General features: G+C 45.6%; 1 protein-coding gene across 1 annotated transcript in view; it reads right to left on the minus strand.

Moving 5' to 3' along the window:
* The window catches only part of LOC133924029 (protein ALWAYS EARLY 3-like), a 33,515-nt gene extending 27,195 nt beyond the window's left edge, over positions 1-6,320 (minus strand). Inside the window, exons 1-2 of the mRNA XM_062369388.1 lie at positions 6,152-6,320; positions 5,806-6,059 (exon numbers count right to left, since the gene is read on the minus strand). The gene's annotated coding sequence lies outside the window, so the exon portion shown is untranslated. The remainder of the gene's footprint in view (positions 1-5,805; positions 6,060-6,151) is intronic.
* Positions 6,321-12,110: the final 5,790 nt, after the last annotated feature.

Raw genomic sequence — 12,110 nt, forward strand, 5'->3', positions numbered from 1 at the left:
TCTGGGGAGAGGCGGTGGTGACGGCCGTCTATATCCTCAACCGCTCGCCTACCAAGGCGCTCGACGGCAGGACGCCGTACGAGGTTTGGCATGGGCGCAAGCCGGCGGTCTCCCACTTGCGGGTCTTCGGCTGCCTCGCGTTCGCCAAGGAGCTTGGCTACATCAGCAAGCTCGACGACAGGAGCACTCCGGGAGTGTTCATCGGCTACGCGGAGGGCTCGAAGGCCTACCGCATCCTCGACCCGAAGACACAGCGTGTGCGCACGGCGCGCGACGTTGTGTTCAACGAAGGGCGAGGATGGGCGTGGGACAAGGCGGTGGACGACGGCTCGGCTCCAACGTACGACGACTTCACTGTCGAGTACGTCCACTTCGAGGAAGCTGGGGGAGTAGGCAGCTCTTCTTCGACGAGCGTGTCTACCCCAGTCCCCGAGCCTCCACCGACCCCGGCGCCTGCTACTTCAAAAGCACCACGCTCTCCAGCCAGGACCTCGGCTGCGATGAGTTCTTCGCCAGCTCCACCACAGCCGGCAACGCCACGCACTCCAGCACCGACAGGCACCTCTCCGGGCACGTCTACTCCAACACCAGCTCGTGTCGAGCACAGCCCGGTTGAGCTCGCTACTCCGCTCTCTCACGACGAGGAGCGCATCGACGCGTACCACGACGGCGAGCCGTTGCGGTACCGTACGATGGAGAACCTTCTCGGCGACCAGCCGGTGCCGGGACTGGTGCCTCACGATCTGGAGGCGCAGTTGCACCTTGCGTGTGACGACGGCGAGCCTCGGTCGTTTGCAGAGGCCGAGAGACACGCGGCATGGCGCGCCGCGATGCAGTTGGAGATGGATGCGGTTGAGAAGAACCGCACCTGGGAGCTTGCTGACCTCCCTCGTGGTCACCGAGCGATCACCCTTAAGTGGGTGTTCAAGCTGAAGAGGAATGAAGCCGGCGCCATCGTCAAGCACAAGGCTCGCTTGGTGGCACGAGGTTTCGTGCAGCAGGAGGGGGTCGACTTCGACGACGCCTTCGCTCCCGTGGCACGGATGGAGTCCGTGCGACTCCTCCTTGCGCTAGCTGCCCAGGAGGGCTGGCGTGTTCATCACATGGACGTCAAGTCGGCGTTCCTCAACGGCGACTTGAAGGAGGAGGTCTACGTGCACCAGCCGCCGGGATTTACGATCCCCGGCAAGGAGGGCAAGGTGTTCCGCCTGCGCAAGGCCCTCTATGGCTTGCGACAGGCGCCGAGGGCGTGGAATGCCAAGTTGGATTCCACGCTAAAGGGGATGGGCTTCGAGCAAAGCCCGCACGAGGCGGCCATCTACCGACGGGGCAGTGGAGGAACTGCTCTGCTGGTGGGTGTCTACGTCGACGACTTGGTGATCACCGGCACCAAGGATGCGGAGGTGGCGGCATTCAAGGAAGAGATGAAGGCCACCTTCCAGATGAGTGACCTGGGGCCTCTCTCCTTCTACCTGGGGATCGAGGTGCACCAGGATGACTCCGGGATCACGCTTCGACAGACCGCCTACGCCAAGCGCGTCGTTGAGCTAGCTGGGCTCACCGACTGCAACCCAGCTCTCACTCCGATGGAGGAGAGGCTGAAGCTGAGCCGCGACAGCACGACGGAGGAGGTGGACGCTACGCAGTACCGGCGTCTTGTGGGGAGCCTTCGCTACCTCGCCCACACACGGCCGGACTTGGCATTCTCCGTCGGCTACGTTAGTCGGTTCATGCAGCGACCGACGACGGAGCACCAGCAGGCTGTGAAGAGGATCATCCGCTACGTTGCGGGGACTCTCGACCACGGCCTCTACTACCCTAGGTGCCCTGGGGCGGCCCACTTCGTCGGGTACAGCGACAGCGACCACGCCGGCGACATCGACACCAGCAAGAGCACGAGCGGGATCCTCTTCTTCCTCGGCAAGTGCCTCGTTAGCTGGCAATCGGTCAAGCAGCAGGTGGTGGCCCTTTCCAGCTGCGAGGCCGAGTACATAGCGGCCTCCACCGCTTCGACTCAGGCGCTCTGGCTCGCTCGACTGCTTGGTGATCTCCTCGGCAGAGACACTAGAGCGGTGGAGCTCAGGGTGGACAGCAAGTCCGCTCTAGCCCTGGCAAAGAATCCCGTCTTCCATGAACGGAGCAAGCACATCCGGGTGAGGTACCACTTCATCCGAGGCTGTTTGGAGGAAGGGAGCATCAAGGCGAGCTACATCAACACCAAGGATCAGCTTGCGGACCTGCTCACCAAGCCTCTTGGGAGGCTCAAGTTCCTTGAGCTCTGCTCCAGGACCGGGATGGTTCAATCTTCCCACAAGACGACGCACAAGACTTAGGGGGAGAATGATGGGATAAGTCCTTGTGCTGCTGCATGGTCTTTGTGGGGCTGCATCTAGGACATTAGGACAGCATCTAGGACAGCATCTTAGACTAGAGGACAGCATCTAGGACAGCATCTAGGACAGCATCTAGGACAGCATCTAGGACAGCATCTAGGACAGCATCTTAGACTAGCATCTTAGACTAGCATCTTAGACTAGCATCTTGGCATATGCTTGGCTGGCCATGGGCCTATAAATATGTATCCCCAACCCCTCAGGTTGGCATGGCATTGTATGAGAAGTGAGAAATAGACCAGAAAAATTTGCCCCAACTCCTAGTGTCATCCTCTCTATGAGAGTAAGAATTCTGCTACTACCAAGAGTAAGAATTCAGCGACTTACATTTCTCACCAAAGCCATTGAAAATTGCACAACCTACCTGAAAACAGAATTTACTGAAGATTATTGCTAAATCTCTTCACTAGATCTTTAGTGAACAATGCAAAAGGAGAATTTCAATAGGATAAGTGGACTGTAAACACTATTTTCCCAGGATAAAACAAGTTTTACTTATAGAGAATGGCTTTTTCTACTTGTACATGTTGGTACATGCACAATCACCATCATGAAATATGCAAAGGGATTGAGAAATTTCAATGATCCAAACCACAGTCACATCTTGTAATCATTGCAATGTCCATGCACACATCATGAGGCACTTTATAGGGCTAAGATGGTACATGCACCTACATGTATGAGTGTCTTACCATTTTTCTTTAATTGTATATACAATCTTCTGGAACTAATTTTACAAACCAATAGCATAAGGAATTAGCTAACAAGCTTGGCTCTTGAAATTTCTCAGCATTCATTGCATCATACAAATAACTCCAAAAACTTTGTCATAGTTAAGACAACAATAACAGTCAATAGCATATGGATTTACATGACAAGTACGGAATGCAGATAGGGAATGATGCATGGTATAGAAGGGGGAAATAACACTCAACAACAAATATTATAAGTGTCATGTGCATCCCATTAGGATCCATGTGATGGAGGAAGGAGCAGCAATGTACCTTCCTAAGGCTGGCACCCTAAGAAGCTACGGTGTTGTTCCTTCCTCCATCACATGGACCTAATGGGCAGTACATGACAACTTCTACCTCACTTCACAACAGCTCGTCCTCAAGATGTGGTGGAGGCTATGGCAGCGCTGAATTTGGCTGTAGTTATGTCACACTTGGGGGTGACAACAAGGACCAGACATAGTAATATCATCATGTGCAACCATGCAAGGAAGAACTTTTCTGTTTTGACTCAGCATACCTGCTCCAAGTAAATTCCTTTTTACCATTAATATTCATCCTCTACCTCCTTTCAATGTTTGGTTAGGACTCATTTTTGTTTTGTCACTCAAAACAGCAACATCTATCGATTATTAGGAATAGCAACTTGTATTCAATAGTAGCCTCATGGGGGCAATATATGGAGTACATGAGGAGTACAGGATAAGGACCCTAGTAACCTAACTTATACGTCATGGATAAGGACTATATATTCCTAACATCAATATCATAGGACTATTGCATCGTCCACCAAGATTAGCACAACAAAATCATAGAAGTGTTACACTGTCAATGTTTTGCTAATTTCACAGTACCATAACCATATTTAAGCATTTTTGGCAATTGTTGGTGGCTTGGTGCCACTTCATGGTTGGCGGATATTGACAAAGTAAGTAGTATAATATATTGTGATCCGTATTATCAATCAGTAGATGGCAATGTATAAGTTGCATTTTCAAGGTGCATGCATCAACAGGGAAAAATCGATGTTGGAAGGTTTTGAATACTGTTGAATAATGAAGAGTAACAGCTTTCTTAAGGTCTAACACAAGTAATAAGTATTTTCCTTCCATGGATTTGGTGCAGTGTCACTAGAGGATGTCCATTTGAATTTAGGAATTAGGATAATAATGTGACTCAAACACTCCAGAATTAAGATGCACTATTATTCTCAGAGTACAAAATTAAATGTGTGCTTGCTGGGGAGCTTTGTTACTTCCACAGAGGGTGATGCAATGATGATGAAATTTTATTTTAGTTCAGTTCCCAATCCATCGTAGTGCCCTCAACTAATTTTAGTTCCAGTGAGCTTTGAGTTCACTTTGACAATGGACAGGCAAAAGATATGGGAAGCATGGAGGGTATATCAATGCTACCAGAGGCAACAGCGAGCTAACAGTTACAGCAAAAAAAAATAGTGGCCCTCCTTGTAATGGCACTCAGCATTAAGACGCATTGTTATTCTAAGACTATGCAAGAAATTGACCTTGACCAGAAAATAGAAATGAGTAAAAAACATCACAGAACAGGCAGGAGGAGATGCAGGGCTTTCCAGCACTTCCACAGAAGAATATATCACACTAGCATAGTCTGATAACACCACCTTTCATAGATGGTAACACCAAGCATAATACATTATACTAGAGCTATCCCCAGAGCTTAAGTGGTAATTACTTAAGCACCATGATTTACACCCTTCATATAGAGGTACCTAGAGCTATCCTCATTATCTTCTTAGCGTGACAACTGACAGCTATCAAAATTATCAAGGATGAATCGTTGCCATTAGATTTAACCCTACAAAAAATTAATGGCAGTGATCATCTTACTATTCAAAATATATTTGCCACAAGTTTTTACGGGTGTCAATTTTAGCAATACATCATTCTAACAGTACATGTCATTTAGGCATTTCCAAGTGATGCTCTGAAAGCAAAGACACAGCCAGATAGATAAGGTTGGCATTTCAACTATAAAAATTTAACTTGATTTTTCTGTTTAAAACAATTCTATAGATAGAGAACCTTTAAAGCTGACACCAACAAACTCGACATACGTGCAAAGTGCAAAAGATATCCTATTCTAAATTCTCTCATAAAGGTAATTTGCTACCTTTTTATCAGAAGAAAGGCTCTGATATAAGGAATTATGCATGTTCAGCTCCCAACCAGCTAGATTACAATTTACAAAGCCATGGAATGGAATTGAGATACCCGGAACAGCTCAGTATTAGGAGCGAAATAGGAATCTAATGCTTGTCCTGATAGTCAAAGCAATCGAAAGAGGTACTTGAGTTTAACAACTGGAAGCTAAAATGCACTATGCCTCCTGCCAAAAAAATGTGCCTGAGTCAGAAGGGCAAAAAAATGCGTTTCTCCACCTAAGGTGAGCAAGCTCGTGCAGAGAACAAGCCGAGGCACACACACGCTCGAGTGCCTGACTCAGCAGCTTCGTATCACTAGGGCGAAATAAACAAAACGCGCAAGGGCACACCAATTCCACGCGCGGCACTCGATCAACGACTCCAGCAACAGCGAAGTTGAACAACCCACACCACAACCAGGGGTTGATTGAACCGCTGGCCGCTTTGGAATTGGGGATGGGGATGGGGATGGAGTGAATCAGTAGCTAGGGCTTACCAGGAGCGATCCTGATCTCCGACAGTCGATGAGTCAGGAAATCGGGGAGCCGGAGAGTCCCGAATCCCCGGAGATGGCCGCGGGGGAGCACCGCGAACGGCGGCGGCGCTTTTCCAGTTAGGACGCGAATCGGGGTGGCTGTCCGTCGGCTCGCGTAAACGGAGGCGAGGTCGAGCCGGCTGCTCTCCCTTCAGTGCGAGGCCACGGAAGAGGATGCACCCGTGCGACTGCGAGCCTCCGCCGGCGAGCGGCAGCTGCGGGATGAGGGGCGGTGAGATGGGGGAAAACTGGGACGAGGAGGGGAGTGGGGTGCGAAGAGGAGGGAGAAGTGGAGGAGGGAACCCACCGAGACACGGGCGGGCAGCTGACGCAGACTCGCCGGAGAGGGAGGAGGAGCCGCCTCGCCGGAGACGAAGAGGGAGTGGAGGGTGCGAGCTGCGAAATGGCGAGGGGAAGCGAGGCGAAGAAGCGGAGGTGTGGTTTCGCGGCCTGGGACTGGGGGAGAGGAGCAAAAATTGATGATTTGCCATTCGAAGCTGCTGCTCTGCTTTGCTGCATGGACTTTGCGGGCCACAGGATCTTGAGCCTGTGGGCTGGGCCGCCGGCCACAAATGACTCTTGTTCCTTTCTTCCTTCAGCTGCTTTTTTTATTAAAAAAAATAGAAAGCGAATTCCATTAACGAGCAAAAAACCAAAGGAATTACATGTCCAATGGTAGCTAGCTTGTGAGCTACCTTATTATGCAGCATTCTAATCTAATTTTGAAACTAGTAAATATGAGGAATTTAATTTAATCTCTCTAAAAGCACACCGATGGCTGTCGAATCTAATTTTGAACTGACGATAGCAGTCTTTAGAACAGTCACGTCCGTCTCAAGTTCAGTACCCATCATACCAGCATCACTTGCAAAATCGAGTGTTTGTAAACATGCTTCACTTTCAGTTTCAGTTTCAGACTGCAGGCTGTAACATCCCGATTTTTAGAGCTTTTTAAAATTTAATTTATATAAAGGAAAATAAATAAATACAATAAGTGAATTATATATTAAAAAGTTTACTAATTTTTATTTGCAAAGTTTTTTATGTTGTGCTTGTTGGATTTATGATGTATAATAAATAGTATACAGTATATATCCAGGAAATAAAAGAAAGAAATAGAAAGTAGAAAAGAAAAGAAAAAACTTTTCAACACTCTCGGGCCAAGCCCATTTCCTTCGGCCCACCTCTCCTCCTCTCTTCCAGCCCAACCTAGCTAGCCGCCCTCTCTCTCCTAGGCCGAAGCTGCGCCGTCGTACCCACTTTCCGCGCAAGGACGTGGCCCACTCGCACAACGTCGTCACCCTCCTCTCACTCTCAGTTTTCGTCCAGTATGCGTGCAACAACGGTGACTCCTGTGTCGACCCAAATCGAACTCGAGATGGATTCCAGCCGAGCTTAAGCCAGATGGACTCCATGTATCCTCCACTATCTTTAGCCTACAACATCTACAATGAAGCTCGTTTCAAAGGTGAGATCGAGTTTGACATGTACCCATCGCTAAGCCGAAACCCTTTTCAAATTGAGGCGAATTTGTGAAGATATCGTTCCAGGAGCCGGTGGAAATAGATTCCCTGTGATCTTCACGATGTTTTGCCCAACTTATCTCTAATCGAGCTCGTTTGGACTTAGAGATCAACTCGGAATTAGAATGTATATCCATCAGACTCACCGAAACACTGTCCATCTCTAATCTGAACTCCTCAAGCCTCCTAGATATAAATATGTGATCCCTACCCCTCCTCTCCATATCATGCTCCTTGTGTCCAAGTCTCCAAGACAGATTAGCCATTAGAACCCCTTCATCAAGGAGCTCTAAGGAAGAACTTTGTCATTCATCGTCGCTAACTGTAGTGAAAATTGTTTTATTAGGCCATGATTCTGATTAATGACAATATAGTAAATAGGACTAATATATTTGTCAAAAATATATGTTAGTATGTCTCATTGATGCAATACATTAAAAAGTCATCGTAGCCGGGACAAAGTTTGGTCAAATTGGAAAAGTCTGAGGAAGATTTGCCGCACCGAATGGTTCAGTGCTGTGGATATTGAGATCATAAGAGCATATTTGACAAAGTAGAAAGAGGCCTGAAGATCTCACCAGAAAGTTCGATGATTTGCAAGTATGCTCACCGGAGCAATTCTTCCAGAGAAGAGTGCCATGCTGAAGAATGAAACAACACATCAGATAGTCCGGTAATCAGAGGAAGATACATACCAGAGCATTTCTACCAGAGAAGGTTGCAGCCGTGGAAGATCGAAGATCAACACGCTGGAAAGTCTGGTGATGAAGTAAGGCTACACCGGATAATGAATAGTACAAAGAGGTAGAACGAAGTTTAAGACATCGGATAGTCCGGTGATGAAGTGATGTACACTAGAGGCTTATACCGAAGCAATTTACACAGAGAAGCTGCAAAGATGCGGTATGACTCAGATAACTCACTAGATAGTTCGGTGATAGGGATGAAGTATATACCGGAGTGTCTGGTGTTCAGGATGACTTTGAGTGGAAGTACAATAGCTAGTTTCTGAAGATGTACTCACTAGATGATCCGATGTTAGTACCACTGTTCTTACTGGATCATCCGGTGTTAACAACTTTTCTTAACCATTGGGTTAACGGCTAGTGCACGAGTTTGAGACCATAAATATCTGTCCACTCAGTCATTTGAAGGTGTGGCATGCAGCTGGAGTCCTGAGAAGTTCATGTACACTTGAGAAGACATACAAGTCACAAAAGTGATTAAAGTGATTATCTAAGGCGATTAAGCATACCATTAGAGAGTGATTGGTGCTTATAGACCTAGAGAATGTGTTGCTAGGTGATTGCTGCCTAGAGAGTGAATTAAGGAGTGATCCAAGCTTGTACCTCTTGGTACGCCAGTACCTTTGAGTCTTGGTGACTTACCGGCAAACTTGTTGATCCTCTGACTTGGTGTGGAGCGGCAGCAAGACACGTGTACGTAGACACGGAGACCCTTGCCTTGGTAGCTCAAGCTTCGAAGTGATCACGGCGGTAAAAGACCGGAAGAGAGGCTTGTGGTGGGGCCTTATCTTGGTGGCTTGATGGCTCATCCGGGTTGAAATATTATCTTTGTGACTTAGTGGCCTAATAACCATGATTGGGTACCGACCAATTATGCCATCGATATCATGAGATAAAAAAAACCTTGTGCCGAGTTTGCTCTCTCTATCTTATTTATGTTTTCGCATTTACTTTCTTGCAATTTACCTTCCTAGATAGGTTGCAAGCTCTTTTAATTGGTAGAGTAGACTCACTAGATAAACGTAATGGATATTTAGATAAAAATTGATATATATTTATCTTGTGTAGTTTTTAGAGCCAAATATATTCTAAGTGTCCTAATTTACCTCCTCTTAGGACGTCATCGATCCCTTCACCAACCTTCTCTGAGCATCATCGACAACAACATATTGCTCAAGTAAGTTTGTTGTTGTCTCCTCTCTCTCTCTCTCTCTCTCTCTCTCTCTCTCTCTCTCTGTTTTCAGTTGCTAACATCATAAATAGTGTCGACGATTGGTGAATCGTCGATCTTACGAACTTGTATGAAGGATGGGATGCTTCGAGTAAACGAATCATAGAACACATAGAGGATTCTTATACAAGTTTAGTCTTCCCTTAAGATAATAGTCTTACATCATGTTGGTCTTGTATTGTACTCTATGACTATTTACAAGGGGGTGTGTGACTAGCCTAGATAGATCTAAATCTAGTCGGAGGGCTCTTTTATATGTAGTCGGAGAGAGTTGCTAATACAGATCTAAATTGTAGATGGCTTTGAGCATCAAAGCTTCCGCAAGCTTGAATGGTATGTATGAACTTGTACGACTTGTTCCTCCGTAGGTTCTCCTGCCTCCATATATATAGGAGGTTTTTTTGTATGGCCACATGAGTCCTTCCTTCCCAATTTTGGAGATTAACTTCCCTGTTTACAGGATATCCTGAGTATTTGCGGTCAGTTTCCATGCGTCAAGGAATTCTCTTCCCAGAGATAAAGATATATCCTGATAATGATGAAAAATCATATGGTATTCAGATGGTGGCTTGTGCAACTTCTAATGACTTGCACGGGTGGTTTCATTTCATCTAGGGATCTCTTTTATGGAGATAAAGATATGCCCCGAGAATTACGAGAAAATCTTAGATACATAGATATGGTAGTTATCCAGTAGTGCTTGTTAGTTTTGTTTTACAAACATGAATGCTAATAATATTGTTGGAAATCCCATGTTAGGTTATACCCTTTGTTTTTCTTTAACATCCTTGTCACCATGGTTATTATTTGGTTATGGAAGGGTAGATGATGCTTAGACTTGCCTTGGAATGGTGATAATAATATTTGTTCAACTACATTTGCTAATGGCTAATGGTCTTATGCAATTATGATACAAGATGATGGGATAATATTTTTTTACAATATGGAATTAGGATTTGAGCAATTGGTTTGAATGAGACCGGTATATGTTGTATGGTTGGTTTTTGTGGTAGTCATGCTCAAATCTAAGGATCGGTCTGTGGAATGATCATTTTGAGTAAATAGTACAACTGCGAGCCTAGTATGAGACGGGCCTAGCTGATTAATTTGCTTTACTCTCAACATGTGTAGACTAGTTGGTGGTATGGGGAATAGAAGGATGTACTTCATGGGATCCATAAGATGTAAGAGAGGGCTTTTTTGTTGTTGAGGTGTATTCACGCAACGGTGAAATCTTAGTGTGTATGCACATGTTGATAGGAACTTTGCAGTAATTCCTAGCCACATACCTCATAAGTGTGTAAGTGTTTCATGAACACAGGTAAAATAGGTTATCATAACTTTATGGGTAAAGTGTATAATCTCTATACAGTGTAAAATTGATTAATTAGCAGTACTCACAGTCACGAGTGGTAAGAAATCCTCACATGATTAGAACTTGATAGTCTTGTTGGTTTGGTCTATCATGGTGGTGGGAACTGTGATTGAGGTGTTGGTAATGGTCAACTAAGGTGGTGAGAACCTTGGTTGAGATGGCCTGTTTTGTGGTTAAGTCAAGATGGTTGAAATCTCTAGGTTAGATGTTTAATTTATGTTTTTCACTCAATTCATTACTCACTTTTAACCGTTTTAAGGAAATGTTGTTTTCATGCAAAAGAGCCATATTATTGTTCCAACCTTGATATTCATATTTTTCTTGTCGAAGAGGGAAACCTTCCTCCGATATGTAACTATTATTCAAGTATGCAGCTTGTATTTGTTGTTGAAGAGTGAAACCTTCCTCCAATATGTTTTTGAGTGACATAGGAGGTGCTTAGGGCAAGGTGGATTTTTCCTAAGATCCGAAAAGCTGTATTTTCTTGATTGTCTGCAGAATGCGAACCTGACCGATCTTCATTCATCGAGGTGCATACTCTATTGGAGCAATCAATCAGTTGGGGCTAGATGCATCGAACATTTAGAGTAGAATTATTTTGTCTTGAATATATGCCCTTCTTGTTCATTCATTCCTTAGTTCTCACTTCGCCCCTTCTCCCGCTTAGCGGGCTTGGAACAGATCAACGAGTAACGCTCCTATACCGCTAACTAGTATATACCTGAACTTATAAAACCCAAATTTAGGGTTTCGTTTTTAGACTCTTTTAATTGTTCCAAACTAATAGAAGTTGCATTAATAAAAAAAAAATCTCGTTCTATCTGAGAGTATCACGAGGCTACCGACTGCACGGACGCTAGGAGGAGACGTACAAGAAATAATGGTGGGAGAGGTGGCGTGTGGGAAAGTATCCTAAAGGAAGTAAGGGCTTTCCAAATTAATATTTTGGAAGGATGGCTAGTGGGGGATTAGATGGAAAGTTAATTATGTTGATTAAGGAATTAATTGATTGGTACAGTACAGTTTGTGAGGGTGGATTCAATCAGCTTAATTAATCAGCATGATTTGTGTGTGAAGGGGGTGTGGGGGGGGGGGCAACTTTGGATCTCAGCCATGCGATTGAGTTTGACTGACGGTCGAGATCAAAAGTTCCCTACCAAACACATGATTTTTTTATTAGTATAGATATATATTTTCTGTGCCTATTCGGTGGCAATCATCTACCCTCATGCAGAGCTGTGACAATGGCCAGCGAGTACTACGATTCAAAGTTGGCTGTGGCCAAGTACGAATGTGATCGCCTTGTGTGTGCATTGCTCTTAGCGAGCAACTTCGCAGACCGAGGCAGCAACGACGATGACGAGATGGCTCCAGCTGCATAGTCAGGTGTA

The sequence above is a fragment of the Phragmites australis genome, chromosome 7 (assembly GCF_958298935.1).
Source record: "Phragmites australis chromosome 7, lpPhrAust1.1, whole genome shotgun sequence".
NCBI lineage: Eukaryota > Viridiplantae > Streptophyta > Magnoliopsida > Poales > Poaceae > Phragmites > Phragmites australis.